Genomic DNA, 19,240 nt, shown 5'->3' on the forward strand with positions numbered 1-19,240 from the left:
CCAAGTCAGAGTACATGCTCCTGTATTCAACAAGCTGCCTTATAATCCTTTGCTCCTGAGTCAGTAAAAAATGTTTACTTTGCTTTGAAAATGGCCTCCATTTCCTAGCTAATACGTGTAAGAGAAGATGCTGCCACTCAGCATTGTGCTTTTGCCCAGAGATTGTGACTTGCAGTAATGACCTTGAGAAGACTGCTCTGGGCTTCGCTGTCTCCATTCACTTAACTGCACTACACCTACTAAGGGCCCACACATACTACTATTAGGCACATGGACTTGACCAGACACTGCAAGGGAATAAAGGTCAAAGCGTAAGCTCTGAAGTCTGGCTTCCTGGACTTAAGTCCAGAGAGTCAGTTCACCTCTCGGAGCATCAGGTCACTTGACCTGTGGTAGCCCCCACCCCACATTGTTCATTATGAGGGTGCAACAAGGTAACATGAGTAACCTCACTTGGCACAGCACCTGGCACATCTGATCTCTGTAGCTATTATTCTGTTACCGTTATTCAGGATACATAAGACCAGTTCCCTGTCCTTGAGGGAGGGTGAGAAGGAACATCATAAGTAAGGCAGACTGGTAAGTGCTATGATGAAGGTGCCAGAGACTGGAGGGGGAAGAGGTTCAGGAGGATTTAGTGGAAGCTGTGGCAGGTCAGACACAAGGACAAACAGCTTCAGCAGAGGCCTGAGTGTGGGCAGGTAGAGGCGGTCTGGTCCCAGCATGAGTGAGTGGGGCTGCGGGGCCAGGGCATGCACACTAGTTTGGAGTCAAACCAGAGAGGACCCCGCATGGTGCCACCTGAATAGTGTAGACTTCTATCTGCAAGTGATGGGCAGTCAGTGGAGATCTTTGAGAAGGAAATTAGAAAGATGTTTCTGGTAACATTTTATGGGAAAATCTTGGTGGAGGCAGGGAGGGCTGGGCACTGAGGCTGAGGGACACTTGTTCTGTGTTTCCATCTCTGAAAATTCACTAAATTCTGAAAATTTAGTCTTCTAGTCCTTGCTTAATATTCATCTTCTTTACTTGACTACAAGGTCATCTAGGACAAGAGCCATATGCTTCCTTCACACAGCTTTACCCCCCAGCACAATCCCCGGTTCTTCATAGATAGCTGTTGAATTGAAATAGATAAAAGATCTGAAACTCGAGCCTTGAGAGTAGAGGGAAGGGATGGTCTAAAGTCACTTGAGGAGGAGCATGAAGAAGATCTGGCAAATGCCAGGAACTCAGCAAAGGAATAATCAGAGATAGCATAGAATATGGTGGGGAAGATGGATGAATGGATGGGAGAATGGACAGAATCAGGAGAAGCCTGGTCAGTGAGGCAGGTACCAAGTGCCTGACAGAGTGGGCTGCTTCCCAGGGGTGCGACACCATCTATTCAGAGCTGGGTGTCGGGCAGGCCTTGGACACGGGGCTCTGGGGAGAAGCCAGAGTTGGAGGCAGATGCGAGAGGGTCAGAGATGAGGGGAGAGATGGGAATCTTCAAGGGAGAAGGACCCAGAGCCTGAAAAGAGAGGTGGACAGAGGCAGCTACCCTGGGGGACATCCCACATTCTCAAGAGATCCCTAGTGCAGCCAGTGATCTCAGATGAAAAGTCGCAGGGGACTGGAGGCCAGAGGGTACAGGATCACAACATTCAGCGGGAAAGCTGGCTTTGGGCCACACCGTTCAAAGCTGCTGAGAGGTTAAACAGATGGAAAACAGAAGCCAGAACCTCAGACTGGTCTTGTGGCATTGCTGTGCCAGTCACTTCTTCCAGTCTTCTAAAGGAAGATACATACTCACCAACCCTCCCATTACCAGAACCTTCCATTGCTTCCCACTTCCCAAACATTAAGGCCCTAAGTCCTTGGCAAAGGGTTCTGTGACCCCCTAATCTTGCCTGGAAGCCTCACCTCGCTGTTGCACGTCCAGGCCTTCTTGAGTTGGTTCATGCTATTCCTTCAGCCTGGAAGGGCCTTCCCTTCCAGTCTCTTCTAGCTAAAATTCTTACCCTTCGGGACCTACATCACATTGCACCTCCACTGCAAAGCCTTCACTAGTATCTCCAGTAGAAAGGGTTCTTCCTTTGAGGACCCATGGTGCAGTGCTTTGCCTAGCGATTCTTCTGTTCCTTCTAAGATTCCATCCAGTTGTTGGCTTGTCTCTCCCCTTCACTGGATTATGACATCATGAGAGCAGAAGATGTATCTTGTCTTTGAACATTCTGTGGCTTGATCTTTTATGCACAGAAGGGACTCAGCCAATGCCAGCAAAACATATGGAGAAATGAATGTCTGAGGACAGTAGATGCTGGTTGTTCCACTTGAAAATTGTTACAGGGCCTAGGAGTTGTTTGACTTCAGGGCTTGGCCCTGCTATTAAAATCTTGGCCCAGCATTAGGTTGCCTTACAACCAGATGTGCTATCTGTGATCTCTACAGTCATTTTGATATTGTGGATACATTATTACAGATACATTTAAGATTTTCCTGAGCATTTCCCATATTTAGACAAAGATGGAAAAACTTGGCCTGGTCATCAGAAGTGCTTTATCACTTATGTTCCCCTTGATGGCGATTAAGAGTAATCCCTACACAATTCCATGAGGATCATAAACATATTTCAAGAGCCATGAATTAGGAGGAGAAAGTTTCCCAACACTCAATTTACAGACTCAGAAAGCATCTGTTCATTTCATCATCTGTCATCTTCAGCCCTTCTGAATAGGCTCTGACAGTATTTAGATAAAATGAGTATAATGATTTTGCAACAGCTTGTTATTTGTAAGAAAAACATGTATTCAATAAATATATTCAACAAGGTTCAACAAGCACATACTATGTGCCAGTCGTGTGTATTTCTTAGTGTATGAGTTGGATGAATTCTTTCTGTAGTCTGTGTTTTAGGGGTTAGATATTCTCTGTTTTGTTATATAAAACTGAGAGCAATTTAGGACTGATATAGACAGTCCTGCTTTTTTTGGTCGGCTTTGTTTTTATTTTAGGATAGACAGTTACAAAACACAGCTGGCAAAATGGAAAGAAAAGCTACATTCTTCATGCAGCTGTGAACAACAGAATTTAAATATCTCTAATCCAGCAGACCTGGTTCTTGGCAAGGGAAGGAAAAAGAGTTAATTGTTTTTTACCACTTTAGGCTTTCACACTCACACACATGTGTGCACATGCATATCCAAAGAGTAAAAAGGCAGTGAAGCTAGAGGGTATGTTGAGTGCTTTTTTTTTGTTTTTTGTTTTGTTGAGTGCTTTTAAAATTCTTTTTCCATGGATCTTGCAGTGTAGGCTGGGAAGGAGTTTCCCAAAGAACTAACCTTCTAAGGAAAGTCTTCCTCTGCCTTTGTAATAATAAAAATCACCTTCTCCTGAGCATTTGTCCTGTGCTAGGCAGGTGTTCGAAGAGCATTACCTGTTTTATTATATCCTCTGAGGTGTGTCCACACACACAAAATGAGGCTCAGAATGATGAAACAGGTCGCAAAACTGGTTAGGCATGGAATTGGAATTAAAATCTAGTTGTCTAACTTTAGGGCCCACATTTAGCCACAACTGGGATTTTCCTTAACCCATCCCCACTGTGGCAGAATAGCACCAAAACATGCTTGAGAGGTGAATAATGACCAGACTTGGAGAAGTGGGGAACATTCCAGATGACTTCTCCCCATCTTTAAATGATTCCAAAGGACAGATGTAAGAAATGTGGTTGCCCTGCACAAAAGAACCCTAAAAATAGGGGTCTTTCTCTTTTTTCTATTTCAATATGTATCGCTGTTTCCTCCTTAACAGTAATAGAGCTATGCTTAAATGTTTTTGTAGAAGGATATTCAATATGGCATTATTAATAATAGTGGCAATGAACTGAATATCCAATAATAAAGGACTCGTTAGATTATAGAGGAGTACACTGCCACCATTAAAAAATCTGTTTCAGAACAGTCTTGAGTGGAGGGCACCCATGATATGTTGCTAAATGAAAAAGTAAGTTAAAAGTCTGTAAAGACAGTATGATCCCATTTTGTTTCACACACACAGAGAAAAAGACAAATAGAGACACACAAACACACAAAGAGACACACCAACACAGACATATATATAACACAAGAAAAGAACTGGGAAATTATCAATATTTTAACTGTGATTATCTCTTGATGATGGGTAAACTTTTATTTTCTTAACTTGTATTTTCTGGTATTACTTCCATTTCCTATACTGAAATATATTACTTAATTATCTAAGAATAATTTTTTAAGTAGTGCATACTCGTTAACTCAACAACTTCATTATACAAACAGTTTTTGAGAATCCACTGTGTCCTAGACTCAAAACATTAAAAAAAAAAAAAAAAAAGAAAAACAGAAAGAAAGCAAAGTTACTCATACCCTTGTTCACTGGCTCTTTGGATGATCTCCTTCAGCTTGTTTTCTGTGCTGCATTTAAAGCATAATGGTGACCAAAGCAGACAGCTACCAAGCCCTGGACAGTTAGGAGTCCTGCCAATAGAGATTGAACAGCCTCTGGGCCCTGACTCGGCTGCTTCTACCACCAGACATCATTTCACTTCCCTCTAAGTCTCAGCTCCATCATCAGTAAAAAGGATGGAGAGTGGTACCTACGTCATCAGCCTTTTGGAGGATTAACTGAGTTACAAGCAAGTGCTTTGAAGTAGACAACAATTAATAGCTCTTACTACTGTTACTGTGTAGAATGGCTGCATTGCTCTTCTGTTCTCCATCTCCTTTCTTCCAAAGAGTGTAACATAGTTGTATTGCTCTTGGAGAGAGGGACCACTTCCTAGGTCTTTTTTGAAAATTGTATTTATTTATTTTAATTGGAGGATAATTAGTTTATGATATTGTGATGGTTTTTGCCATACATCAACATGAATTGGCCACAGGTATACATGTGTCCCCCCCAACCCAAAGCCCCCTCCCATCTCCCTCTTTTTAGGTCATTAAGACCTAGGACTTGCCTGGTGGCTCAGACGGTAAAGTGTCTGCCTACAATGCAGGAGACCCGGGTTCAGTCCCTGGGTTGGGAAGATCTCCTGGAGAAGGAAATGGAAACCCACTCCAGTATTCTTGCCTGGAAAATCCCATGGACAGAGGAGTCTGGTAGACTACAGTCCATGGGGTCACAAAGTGTTGGACACAACTGAGCGACTTCACTTTCACTTTCTTTCAAGGCTTATAAAGTCACCTTTGAGTTTTGTCTGTGGTCAGATCACTCAGTCCAAGCCATTTTCAGGCAAAGCTATAAAGGACAGAGGAGCTGCCATGGTTTAAAGAAAAACCAGAGTATTTTTATATCTTTCAGAAAATCTTGGGAGCCAATGTTGGACAAAGATCTTACTTAATTGTGTTTGGAAACCTCATGAATGTGGCTCGGTATAGGTATTACGATAGCTAAACTCACCAACCCTGTGACTTTGGGCCTTGGTGTTCTGTTTTGTCTTATCAGTTCTGTTATTGTATGAGCTCTTTGGAGAGAGGATGTCTAGTAGTGGGCTATTTCCTTGGGGAGCCAGCCTGTTTCTGGTTGTGGCCCTGTTTCAGCCTCCCCCATCTCCTTTCTACATGACTCCCAGACCTCTTAACTCAGACCCCTGCCTTCCCTCCACCCATCTCAGAATCAAATCTCCACTCAGGATCAAGTGAGGGTCTTAAATTGTCCATTGTTGCATGTCACCTCTAATGCTAATCCCCCAGTTATTTTCAAAGCATTTAGAATAAAGCCCTAGCTCTTTGCTTGACTCCAGGTTGTACATGATCTGGTTCTTGCACACCTCTTCAACCTCATATTGATCCATTCCTCCACTATTTGTTCTTCTTGAGGTATCTTGGCCTCTGTTGGAGTCTAGAACACATGAGTTCTTGTCCACCTTGGGGCTTTATCTCAGGTTCTTCCTTCCATGAAGAATAGTCTTCATCCCTCCTCTTGGCATGCCTGGAGCCCCTTAATCCTTCTGGTCTTTGCTTCTGTGTCACCTTGGAGAGACTTTCCCTATCTACCTAATTTGTAGCAGCTTCTCTTGTTGCGGGACCTTGTTCGTTCCATTTTTAGATCTTAACACGGTTTTTACTTATTTCTTTTTGTTGACTTACTTGGGGTGTGTGTGTCTGTGTATACTGTTTGCCATTCCTGTGCCTCATTAGAATGTAAGCTTCTCAAGGGTAGGGACCATGTCTGTCTCCTCCTCGTATCCTTGAGGCAGGGCCCTTCATGGAGAAGGCACCCAATATATAGGGAAGGGAGAGAGGGAGGGAGTCTCTGAAAAGTGGAATGCTTCTCCAGGCAGCCCAGTTTCCCGTGAACGTGGGCAGCGTGTGCTGCTCAGCCCTAGCATTACTGTGCAAGTTTAAAAATAAAATCCCTGGGTGGAGTGAGAAACCTTTAAAGAGGATGGGGGAAAGATAATGAGAAACAGAAGCTGGCCAACACAGGCCCAGCAGGATGTGGGACTGGCCAGGAAGAGAAAGGGACCCTGACTCCAAGAAAATACTGCAAGAGTCTGATGAAGGTAGGACTCTGCATTAGGTACTAGAGGTCTTCCTCTTAGTCGACAGTGGATGAAAGACTTTAACTGTTTCAGGCTGAGCTTCCATCCCAGAGCAAGACGTGTTTAGAGTCTTTTTTTTTTTTTAAGAGCTACTCTTTACAGTTTCTAGAACAGAGGCCTCCACACCCCACTTCTGACTGCCATGCTGTCAGAAGAAGGAATAGCAGGAGGTTACAGGGAGGTGATGAGGCCTGCTTTGGCTCACTCTCCCCGTGACCTTCCCCAGGGCCCCTCCCAGCGTGGGATCTGAACCTCCCACCACAGTCGGGCCCCGGCCAGACAACCCAAGGTATAGCCACCCTCCACAGTCTTGGCTCACTTCTGGGGATGTGCAAGGCAGGGAGGGTCAGGTCAATGGGTCGCTAGAAACAACTCGGACGTTGCCTTGGAAACCCTTTTCCCCCACTTGCACTGTGTGCGTTTGGATCCACCCTGAACCAGCTGTGTATTAAATCCTCTGGCCGCAGTGGGAGGTAGTCATGTGGAGGAAGGTCAGAGTGTGTCAGGAAGGGGTCCACCTCTGTGATGGGAGACCATCGATCTTCGGGTCTTAGTGAGAGGTCTGACGACCCAGGAGAGCCATGGGCTGAAAATCTATACTCCAGTCCTGGTCTCTGTGGTGCAAGAATGGGCCGGGCTGAGTGTGGGGTCTGCCAGCATCCCCTCCTCCAGACTGTGGCCTGGACCCCTTCCCGTAATCCATCTCTCTGTGCTGCTCCAGAAGCCAAGTGATGTGCTCATGGTCACCTAGTGCAAGGGAGTGTTTGCAGGCCTCTACAGCATTGATCACGAGGGGGGTTTTCATAATCCCTGCTCTGTGATGGTCAGGAGGGCCATGAAGGAAATTAGCGAATATAGAGAGAGACAGATGGAGCATTCAATGTCCCCTCATAACCTCTGCTCCGCCCTCTAGAGATGAACTCTTGTAAAGAAGGAAGCCAAGGCCCAGAGAGGACCAGTTCTCACCCACAGTCACTCAGGAGGCAAGATTGGAGCACTGGGTAGCCTAGCTGCAAGAGAACTGTGTGGTTCACAGCCTGCAGCAGGCCATTCTGTTCACTCTGCGTTTAGTCTTCAAATGTGTTAAACTCAAAGCCCAGGGTCAGGGGACATAGAGGAAAAGTTTGAAAGCACCTGAGCACCAAGGAACTGCAGGTACCCTGGAGGGGTGGGGATCCCACAGCGTTTTGGGAATGGTGCTAAAGGAGCCTTGCTAAAGTTGAAGCTTCTTTAATTGTTTGTTGCAAACTCCTACAGCTTAAAACTGTTGAACAGAGAGGCTTGTCTGCTCCATGCTTGAACTCTTTAAAGGGGCTATTGCTTTCTTGGCTAGTTCTAGGTTCCTGACATGTGAATTTTAAGGGCTGAAAGAGCACAGGGTGATAATTGTCCCTTGGAACAAAGAAGACTGACAGGGGAACAGCAGATGACCTTAATGTTCCCAGATCTTTTTTTTAGTTCAATTACATTCTTAGGTTTCCTGAAAACCTTAGCCAGACTGCAAAGTGTTGGTAGCAATAATAATTAATATTTTATTGATCAAACACTGTGTGCTCTGCATTATGTACTGAAACATTTTTGTCTCACTGACATCTTAAATCACCTCTGTGAGGGAGTAACAGCTAATGCTGATAATAAAACACACTTTCTCAGACTTCACCGGTATAAATTCACAGAGTCCCATCAACAACCCTCAGGTGTGGGTGCTGTTATGTCTCTATTTCAGAAGTGGAAAGGTTACAGAATTGGATCAGGGCCTTGCAGATCTTGTGTATCAGAACCAGAATCCAAACCCAAGCAGTCCTGCCTGCCCCAACTGGTATACTCCTATCCTCATGCCCTGCACACTGTCACTCTGAAATAAGAAAAGGATGATGAGAGAGATGGCCCAGAAATGGAGGCATCAGGAGAACTCTTGGTCTACCACCTCAGCTCCCTTTCCAATGAACTTAGGACACTGCCTCCCGAGTCTTTGGCAGAGACATCCCAGGACCAGCCTTGGAAAACGGCAGCTCATTCTGTGTGGCCAACCAAGCGGGGATTTTACCCTTGGGAGGAAACCATCCTGAGGCTGACCTGCATCTCTGTCCCAGAAACATCCCCATTAGCATTTCAAACAAGAAAAACCAATGGAGGCTTAAGGAAGAATATTTGGCTCCTTGAACGTAAACACCACCTTAGCCCTGAAGACAAAGAAAGGAGCCAGGGCCATGCCAGCCTTGAACTCTGAATCAGGGACATGCTCTCCCGGGACTGCAGCTTGCCGTGTAGACTCCAGGGAGTGACTCTGCAGTGGTCATTCCCAGCTTTCCTCCAATTGCCATTTCGAAATATTGACATAGATTCTGAGGAAGAACAAGCACAGCCTGGTTTTCGAACGGCTCTTTGTGTCCCCGGTGGTACTGAAGCTGTGCTTTGTGCTCACTGATTAATCGGTGCAGACACTGCTTCCGCCCCCGTGGGCCTGGTGGCCAAGGTGGGGGTGAGTGGCTTTGTCCACTCCTCCCTGGGTGCGAGGGCAGGAATGTGCTGGATCAATGTCACTCTTCTAGGTGCCTGACATCACTTGTTTGCCTTTGATGCCCATCAGCCAAAAGGAGTTATTCATCTCTGAGCATGAATAACACAAACAGGCTGGATTTTTCCAGGCTTCCAAAGTGAGTTCTCTGAAGAGACAAGATTATGCACCCTAGGCCAGAGCAGCTGACACAGAGCATGGGGTTCTGGGGGCTGTGAGGGGCCTGCTCACCCAAGTCAGGGTCTGAGGCCCCGAAGCACACTTGGTAGCGCTGCTTTCAGATGTAATGTGCTCCTTTCTAGAGCTATGAGGAGTGACAGAGACTGGGCGGTCCCACTGCTGTCCTTGGTTGTGGCTTTTCCACTCCCAAGATTGAACCAGTCGCTCATTTATTGAGAACTTACTATGTGGCTCAACTCTGTTCTAGACACTGGGGATACAGCAGAGAAAAAGAGAGACAAGGCCTACCCTCCTGAGGCTTACCTTCTAGTGGGGAGGATGGATGAAAGCAAACATTAAAAAAAAATTGACAAGATGATACAGACTGGGTCAATGCCATGAAGGAAATAGAGATAGAATAGGGAGTAACAGCAGAGAAAGCCTCTTTAAGGAGTTGACCAGAGAGATGAGACCTGAAGGACAACAAGGTCTGCTATGTAAAGAACAGCAGGGAAGGTACTCCAGGCAGATGGAACAGCAATTGCAAAGTCCCAGAGGCAGGAAAGGGCATGGAATGACTGAGGCATGGAAGAGAGGCCAGTGGGGCTACAGCTTGTGGGGAATATGAGAGGAGTGGGAGGATCTTGTCCCCACGAGGCCCCCTAGCTGCTCTCACCTTCCTGAAAGTCTCCTCTCTTCTCCACAGTGGACTCCACTTGCCCCAGGGACTCATTCTTGCTAAGCGAAGTCTATCTCCTCTGCTGGAAGGAAAAGGAAGGGAATTCTTTTGTGTCTGTCAGGACACATGGCAAAGGCATGGCGTTTAGTTTGACATCAGGACTCATGGTTTATGTCAACAGTGGCTGGCATCGATGAGAAGTTTCTGAATGATGGGAATGGTGTGTGTGTGTGTCTGGTAGGAAAGACATTTGAGAGGGCTACAAACTCCAAACTGGAATTCCCATTGCCACAGACCTATCTTTCTGCTTCTCATGTGAAATCCTGAATAAGGCACATTTTGGTTTTAAGTCCTTTGTACTCCTTTATATTCTCTGCCTATTTTCATACCTGTGTCTGCCTACTTACACCCTTTGCCACAAAGGGTCTGCCTTGGGTTTCTTTGCCCCCACTTCTTGCTCCTTCACAACTTGAATCTCGACCATTCTCCACAGCCCTGCTGAATGAGCCTGCTGACTGCTGACCTGTTCCTGTAGCTTCAAGAAATGTTCAGCAGGCAAAGGAGAGGTTACATTCATGAGACCTCTGTGTATCCTTTAAGTGATGCCAAAGAAGATTAGGCTTGGCTGCCTGGTCAACTCCAGTCTGAACCTGGCCTGGCTCCCAAGGTCTTGAATTAACCTTATCAGTGGGAGACAATGATCCCTATTTAGACTTTAAAATGCTGCACTCAGTATGTCAGCAAATTTTCAAAACTCAGCAGTGGCCACAGGACTGAAAAAGGTCAGTATTCATTCCAATCCCAAAGAGGGGCAATGCCAAAGAATGTTCAAACTACTGAACAGTTGTGCTCATTTACATGCTAGTAATGTTATGCTCAAAATCCTTCAAACGAGGCTTTAGCGGTATGTGAACCAAAAACTTCCAGATGTACAGGCTGGATTTTGAAGAGGCAGAGGAACCAGAGATCAAATTGCCAATATTCATTGAATCATGGAAAAAGCAAGGAAGTTCCAGAAAAACATCTACTTCTGCTTCATTGACTATGCTAAAGCCTTTGACTATGTGGATCACAACAAACTGGAAAATTCTTAAGAGATGGGAATACCAGACTACCTTACCTGTCTCCTGAGAAGCCTGTATGCAAGTCAAGAAGCAAAAGCAACAGCTAGAACCAGACATGGAACAACAGACTGGTTCCAAATTGGAAAAGGAGTACGACAAGGCTGTATATTGTTACCCTGCTTATTTAACTTCTGTGCAGAGTACATCATGTGAAATGCTGGGCTGCATGAATCACAAGGTGGAATCAAGATTGCTGGGAGAAATGTAACAACCTAAAATATGCAGGTGATACCACTTGTAATGTCAGAAAGCCAAGAGGAACTAAAGCTTCTTGATGAGGATAAAAGAGGAGAGTGAAAAAGCTGGCTTAAACCTTAACATTCAAAAATCTAAGATCATGGCATCTGGTTCCATCACTTTATGGCAGTTAGAAGGGGGGAAAGTGGAAGCAGTGATAGGCTTATTTTCTTGAGCTCCAGGATCACTGTGGATGGTGGCTGCAGCCATGAAATTAAAAGATTCTTGCTCCTTGAAAGGAAAGTTATGACAAACCTAGACAGCACATTAAAAAGCAGAGACATTACTTTGTTGACAGAGTCCATATAGTCAAAGCTAAAGTTTTTCCAGTAGTCATGTACAGATGTGAGAGTTGAACCATAAAGGATGCTGAGTGCCGAAGAATTGATGCTCTTGAATTGTGGTGCTGGAGAAGACTCCTGAGAGTTCCTTGGACTGCAAGGAGATCAAACTAGTCAATGCTAAAGGAAATCAACCCTGATTATTCATTTTAAGGACTGATGCTGAAGCTCCAACACTTTGGCCACTTGATGCGAACAGCCGACTCATTGGAAAAGACCCTGATGCTGGGAAAGATTGAGGGCAAGAGGAGAAGGGGGCAGCAGAGCATAAGATGGTTAGATAGCATCACCGACTCAACGGACAAGAATTTGAATAAACTCAGGGAGATAGTGAAGGACAGAGAAACCTGCCGTGCTGCAGTCCATAGGGTCAAAGAGAGTCAGACAGAACTTAGCAAACAAACAATGAAACAGTGAGGCCATGATGAACACCTAAAACATGCTGTTGAGGGGACCATGGCTAGAACACTATTGGGGAAGGGTCTGGAACTTTATTCCCTAATGGCGATGTACCCAACACTAAGTTTATGAGCTCAGGAAGCCTGCTGTCTTCCTTTGGGGCTGACCCACTGTTAAATCACGCCATCAACTTCTCTGCCCTTTGTTGAAATCAGAGTTTACCCTGCAGAGGATTGCCTCCTTCTCTGACTTTCTGTGGCTCTCAGCAAAGGACCTAAATCCTCAACATGGCCACCATGGTTCAGCCTCCGTCTGTGCCTCTTCTTCCCTGCCTTCTAGCCACACAGCCTCCCCTCCCCTCCTTGGTGAAGCCACACTTCTCACACCATGTGATCTTCCCTCATGCTCCGCCTGTAATAGAGCGAGGACTGAGTGCAGCCCTTAGCACACAGCCAACCCTCTGTGCTATTACCCTGCACCCTGTTACCAGGCAAGGGTTACCATGGCCCATTGGTCTTGCCCAGCCATTGGTTGGCGGGGCAGTGGGCCCTTCCCCCAATCAACCAACTGGCAACAAGCAACCCTTAGTAGTCCTGTTCAGTCATTGGTTGGTGCCAGTGGGCCCCGCCCACAAGCCGTCAACTGTCGTTGAGCGGCCGTTAGTGAAGCAATTCAGCGGTTGGTGGAGTGGTTGTCGTCAGGTGTAGAGTGAGGTAAGAAGAGGATCTCGGCCTCCTCCCTGAGGCCCTTCGGCTCACCCAGCCTTGGTCCAGCAGATGAGTTGGGGTCTCGGGGAATAGTTGTGTCCTCACCAGGGCCGCCCATTGGCTGTGAGGCAGCCAACCGTGAACCTCTCCTCTACCCCCACCTCTGGTTAAGGAATGGCTATGGCGGTCTCCATGGGACAGTCTGTGGGTTCGCCCTTGCCGCCACCTCCCACCCCCTCGGTTTGGGCGGCCTGAGGAGCCTGAGGGTCGCTGGGTCCTGTGCACCAGGCTTCCGCAGTGATGATGGCTGGACAAGGTCTGGGCACCTGGCCCTGAGGGAGCTGCAACTCAGTTCTGCCTCCTTTTAGCCAATATCTGGACCTTGGAGGAGGAGGAAGAGGAAAGTTGGGACCTGGCCCTTGTCAGAACAGAGAATAATATTTATTTGTTAAGAGATTTACAGGAACATGGTTACCTGACAATGACCTGACCTCCAGAACAGAGGATCTGACACCAAGAAATTTGCAACAGCTAACCATGACCCTCCTTCACCTTTCCTAGAAAATGGCTTTGCTGAAAGCTTTTGGGGAATTTGGGGTTTTTAAAGCATGAGTTACTCATATCCTTGCATGGCCTTGCAATAAATCTTTCTCTGTTCCAAACTGACGTTTTGGTATTGTTTGGCCTCACTGTAGTTCGGGCACATGGACTTGCATTTTTGGTAACATTCTCTCCACCTGAAACATTCAGCCCTTACGCATCAGACCCCTGCCCATCCTCCAGATCTTATCCCAAGCGTCACCTTGTCACTGAAGCTTTTCCAGACACCCTGACTTGGTCCAGCATGCTGCCCTATGCTTTCAGGGGGAACACTCACAAGAATTCATGCAGGGTGGATGTCGATGGCCCCACCTAGCCTCTTGCTTTCATGCAGGTAGGAACTGTTGGTCCCAGGCTCTGTGGCCTACTCCTGGCACACAGGAGGGCCCCACGAGTGAACCTCCTGACCTGGACTGCTCAGGAGTGGACTCCAGGCTGCCTGTCCTAGTCTGCACCCTCTCCTCTCTCTGTGTCCTCCTGTCTTTTTTTTCCTTTGCTTTTCCTTCCCTTCTTCCTCTCCATCCTTTCTATCCATTCCTTCTTCCTTCCTTGGCCTCGGGCTTACCTGTGGCTCCCCAGAACACTATTTAAGTCAACAGAAAAGCACTCAGAGTTAAAGAAATAGTTCCCACAACTTGGCAGGGTGTATTGGTCAACTAGATCACCCCAGACCCAGGGCCTCGAGAGGAGATCTGATTGCTACTGTGATCATTTTCTAAGGCTGCTGTAACAAGACTGTTACAGAGACTGGGTGGGTGGTTTAAACACAGAAATTTCTTGTCTCACAGTTCTGAATGCCAGAAGTCCAAATTCAAGGTATTTGCAGGGTTGGTTTCTCCTGAGCGCTGTGAGGAAAGGATGTGGTCCAGGCCTTTCTTCTTGACATGTAGAGGGTTATCTTCTCCCTGTGTTTTGTCATATCCTTTTCCCTCTGTGTGTGTCTCTGTGGCTTAATTTCCCCATTTTAAAAGGAGACCAGTCATACTGGATTAGAATCCACCCTAATGACCTCATTTAAACTTGATGACCTCTGTCAAGACACTGTCTCCAAATAAGGTCACATACTGAAATACTGGGGGTTAGGACTTCCACCTACGAATGTCTGGGGGGACACAGTTCAGCCCATAACTACTACCTTCCAACTACCCATTGTCCCCACCCTTTTTGGCTTATTGAATGAGATAAAAATAGGGAACAACAAGGATACATCATCTTCTGAAGAAATTATGTGGGAGTCTCGGGATGGGGGAGGACAAGATAGGAATATGAAGAGGAGAAAGACACTGAAGGGTGAAAAAAGAGGGTTGAACTGACAAATAGCTAAAACTACCCTCACACATTTGTGAGGGGCTCCATGGCTATGCTATGGAGATCTGTGGGGCCTGGGTTCCTATCCGAGATCTGCCACATACCAGCAGTGAGGTCTTTCCCCTCACTTGTGAAATGTGATGATAATAGTACCTAACTTATGGGATGGTTGTGAAGGGCTTAGCACTGTGCCCAGCACCTGATAACTTAGTAGCAGTAGGTGGGCTGTTACTGTTGTTCCCACAGTGTAGGTTTAGCCTAAGTACAATGGTGGTTCAGGAAGAAGGCCAAGTCAAAAAAGAGGCTAATCGCCACTGATTCAGGTCACACGACTCTGTTCTCATTAAAAGCAATGAAGACGGAACCAGAGCAACGGTGAGCCCTGGGCTTCTTCAGCTGTAACCTGTCGACCGAAGTCATCAGAACCAGCTGGGCCCTACCCAGGAAATGCAGAGTCCTGGGCTCCTTGTGAACCCAGCTACGTTAGTACTTGTGTGGGTAGTTCCCAGGAACCTGATGTTTTAACATTTTAAAGTTGATTTTTGGCTGCTCTGGGTCTTTGTTGCTTTGCGTGGGCTTTCTCTAGTTTCCGGGAGTGAGGGCTACTCTTCCTTGTGGTGCACAGGCTTCTCACTGAGGTGTCTTCTCTTGTTGCGATCACAGGCTCTAGGTGCATGAGCTTCAGTAGTTGCGGTGCACAGACTCAGTAGTTGTGGTCCACGGGCTTAGCTGCTCCACAGCCTGTGGGATCTTCCTGGGGCAGGGATCGAACTCATGTTTCCTGTGTTGGCAGGCAAATTCTTATCTGCTGCCCCACCAGAGAACTCCAACAGGTTTTTTTTTTTTTTTATTAATAGTTAACTTATTTTTTCAAATATAGTTAATTTATCATGTGTTAATTTCTTCTGTACAGCAGAGTGATTCAGTTATATATGTATATACATTTTAAAAATATTCTCTTCCATTATGGCTTATCACAGGGCATTGAATATAGTTCCCTGTTATATATATATGTGTGTGTATATATATATATATATATATATATAGTAGGACCTTGTTCATCCATTCTATATATTTATATATATAATATATAGTATATATAATATATATAGTTCCCTGTTATATATAATATATATATAATATATATATAGTTCCCTGTTATATATATATATATAGTAGGACCTTGTTGTTTATCCATTCTATATATAATTGTTGGCATTCGCTAATCCCAAACTCACATTCCATTCCTCCTCCCGCTTCCCTTTCAGTTCAGTTGCTCAGTTGTGTCTGACTCTTTGCGACCCCATGGACTGCAGCACACCAGGCCTCCCTGTCCACCACCTCCCAGAGTTTACTCAAACTCATGCCCATCGAGTCAGTGATGCCATCCAACCATCTCATCCTCTGCCATCCCCTTCTCCTCCTGCCTTCAGTCTTTCCCAGCATCAGGGTCTTTTCCAGTGAGTCAGCTCTTTGCATCAGGTGGCCAAAGTATTGGAGTTTCAGCTTCAACATTAGTCCTTCCAATGAATATTCAGGACTAATTTCCTTTAGGATGGACTGGTTGGATCTCCTTGCAGTCCAAGGAACTCTCAAGAGTCTTCTCCAACACCCCTGTTCAAAAGGCATCAATTCTTGGGCTCTCAGCTTCCCTTTAGCAACCAAAAATCTGTTCTCTATGAATCTGGTGTTTTAAACAAGCTCCCATGTGATTCTTATGCATATTAAAGTTTGAAAATGCCTGGGCCAGACTACGGGTTCTGGAGCAGCAAGGGTGAGTCTTGTCCATCAGTAATCCCCACATCTACACAGCTCTGGTACAAGATAGGCATACCTTCCCATCGCCAGCATTAGGTGAAGTTAGAGAGGTAGACTTGAGCAACTGTGCATAAAACAAATCTGTGTCATGTTTTAAACATTCAGTTTAGAGAGATTACATTAGCAAATCAAGCCTTTTGCATCACTATAAACTTCACTGTGCCCAGATGCTAAGTTCTTTATTGCTTATTCTTCCTCTCTCCATGGCTGGAGTCACCTAGTCTTGACCTTAGGCTTAGCTCAAGATGACCTCTGACCTTAGGTTGGAAGTTTGTCAAGAGCCCTGGCCCAGCACCCTCTCTGTGTCCTTGTCTCTGTTGTTAGGCACCATTTTCTCTCTTCTTGGTATCATCCTCTTGCAGGAAAGCCTGTGGCCCACCTAGTCCCCCAGGGCCTGCGTTCATGTCTTGTTCCTGAACACCCAATCGCAAAGGTCATGTCCTCAAGGCTGAGATTCTGTCTCCAGTCCAATCCAGGGTCTTGCCATCTCTTGACAGAGCTTCCAATTCCTGGCCTACTTTCTAGGGCCTTCAAGAATCATCTTTTCCTGAAGTCCATCTGTCACCAAATTCTACCTGCCTCTCAGAACACCTCCAATGATCCCCCAAAATGTAGATGACACACCAGCTAGGAGCACAACCTAGGTATAAGTTCGGCTCTGCTGCTTTTTAACTGTGTGACCATAGGCAAATGACCAAACCCACCAAGCTCAATTCCTGCAGCCATGAGAGCCCCACTTCACGGAGTTGTTACCAGAATCTGGCGAGGTTACATAACAGGGTTGAGAATGGTGCCTGGCTCATGTAAAGGCTCAGGAAATGCTGGCCACCAGCACAGAAGCTCCTCTATTCTGAAAGTTCGGAAGTGTAAGTAAAACACCACACCAAGCAAAAGCATCTCCGTGTTGCCCAGAAGGTGGCACTGGTGGTCACAAAGAGTGTCACTTTGGACCTTGGAACAAATGGACTTGTGAGCAGCCTTTTCAGAACTCACCTTTCAATATAGTAATAACAACAGATACTTCAATTTTGCTCACTATAAACTAGCCACTGAGCTAAGAGCATTTACTCATTTGAGCCTTTCAATTATAAGGATAGTACTTTATTGCCCCATTTTATAGATGAGAAGACTAAGGCACAAGGTCGCAGGACTAGTAAATGTCAGACCGAATTTGAACCCTGGCTTCTTCCTACCTGTAGAGTCTATGTTCTTAACCACTGTTCTGCTGGCCTCTCTTAAGTGGTAACATTTAGGAATTAAGGTAATTACCCTCCCATCCTTCCCTCTTCTCCTGCTGTAGGCCAGATGCTTGTCCTTGTTCCTGTACCTCAGACTCCATTACTTTCCAGCTGAGTTGGACATCCTGCCAGCCAAGGTTCATTTACTCTTACCTGCCCACCCAGTTAAGTCCCCACCTTTCTCTATGGTTGGATAGGCTGGATCCAGTCCCATGGGACACCTTGCCATAGTATTTGATGAACTTGATGAGTGATACTTTTCTTAAGGAAAAATAGTCATTGACCTATACTTTATATGTCATGGATAGTTGTTAGAATTACCTAAAACAGGGTATGTCTGTAGCCCAAATGACTGCAGATTATTTTTCCAGTAGCTTAAATCAGGGAGTATTTCATTAGCCAAGCAGTGCCTATTTGATGATGTGGAAGGGGTGTGCCTTCCCCTCTGCATGGTCCCTGACTGCTGGAAGCTGGCATAGTGAGGCTGGCAGCTCCACGATCCTTAACCCTTTATTCAGGATCCACAGATTGCACATCAGCAGAGTGAGCAACCACATCTCTGTCCTGGCATCAGATATCCCTTCTCTGGGTGTAGATGGAGCATATAGGTGTCTGTCCACTGTTACCATGGAAATATCATCATCAGAGTTTGTGCTCCCTGCCTGTGAAATCAAGCCACTTAACAGGATACTTCCTCCTTGAATCCTTTTTGGAAGCTGGCAAGTCATATATGCATATGTGCACACCAGGTCTGGGAGGAAGTTTATAAGTAACTATGTCTTCTCCCTTAATTTTTTGTGTGTTAACTTTGCTTTTGATATAATACTACATTTGCAAGTCCTGTTCTTTGTGCTAAAAAGGCAGCATCAATAGAAAACAGTTTCCCGGAGTCTACCCATTGCCCTTAGCAGCAGATCTGGCAAATTTGCCTTCAGATACATGATCTCAAAAGGGGAATTTCCTTGAGAGCCCTCAATGACCAACACAAAGAAAACAAAGGAAGTTTGTGACTGTGAATCACAGTCTCCACCAAAATCCACATTCATTCACCCAGACAGCTTCTTTGCTAGACACCACTTAGCCTAGCTGATTTCTCTCTAACCGTTTGCCACCGCTGGGCTGGGTCACCCTCAGTCAGAACCCGGATGCTTGTGTCCGCCCACTGGTGTTCGTGGAGCTAAATCATGAACAATTGTGTCCCTAGAGCAAATGAAAGGGAGAGTACTAGTCACCACAGCAGGAAGGTGGGGGTGGATTTAAACAACTGGAGAGAGTACAGAGTGAGCTGTTGTACCTGATAGGTGAGATAGGTGTGTGCCCTCTTGAAAAATGTGTCCTTGATTTTTTTAGGTCTGGATTTTTCAAATTTTCTATCTAGAAGCCTTGCATACTTTCAGCATGTAACAGTGACGTGGGCGTGGATAGCATCAGTGCCAGAGAATGTACCCAGTGGCTAGCCATTCCCGTTCCCTCTCTGCCGGTGCCTATCTGGAGGGGCACTGAGATGACAGTGTGATTTTCAGAGAAGATTATAAGGATGGTAGGAT

At 45.8% G+C, this 19,240-nt stretch overlaps 2 protein-coding genes across 8 annotated transcripts in view; one reads left to right on the forward strand and one right to left on the reverse strand.

Moving 5' to 3' along the window:
* ARHGAP26 (Rho GTPase activating protein 26) overlaps window positions 1–19,240 on the forward strand; it is a 663,940-nt gene that overhangs the window by 92,384 nt on the left and 552,316 nt on the right. The window lies entirely within an intron of this gene.
* FGF1 (fibroblast growth factor 1) overlaps window positions 1–19,240 on the reverse strand; it is a 112,046-nt gene that overhangs the window by 81,870 nt on the left and 10,936 nt on the right. The window lies entirely within an intron of this gene.

Source organism: Muntiacus reevesi, chromosome 1 (genome assembly GCF_963930625.1).
Source record: "Muntiacus reevesi chromosome 1, mMunRee1.1, whole genome shotgun sequence".
NCBI lineage: Eukaryota > Metazoa > Chordata > Mammalia > Artiodactyla > Cervidae > Muntiacus > Muntiacus reevesi.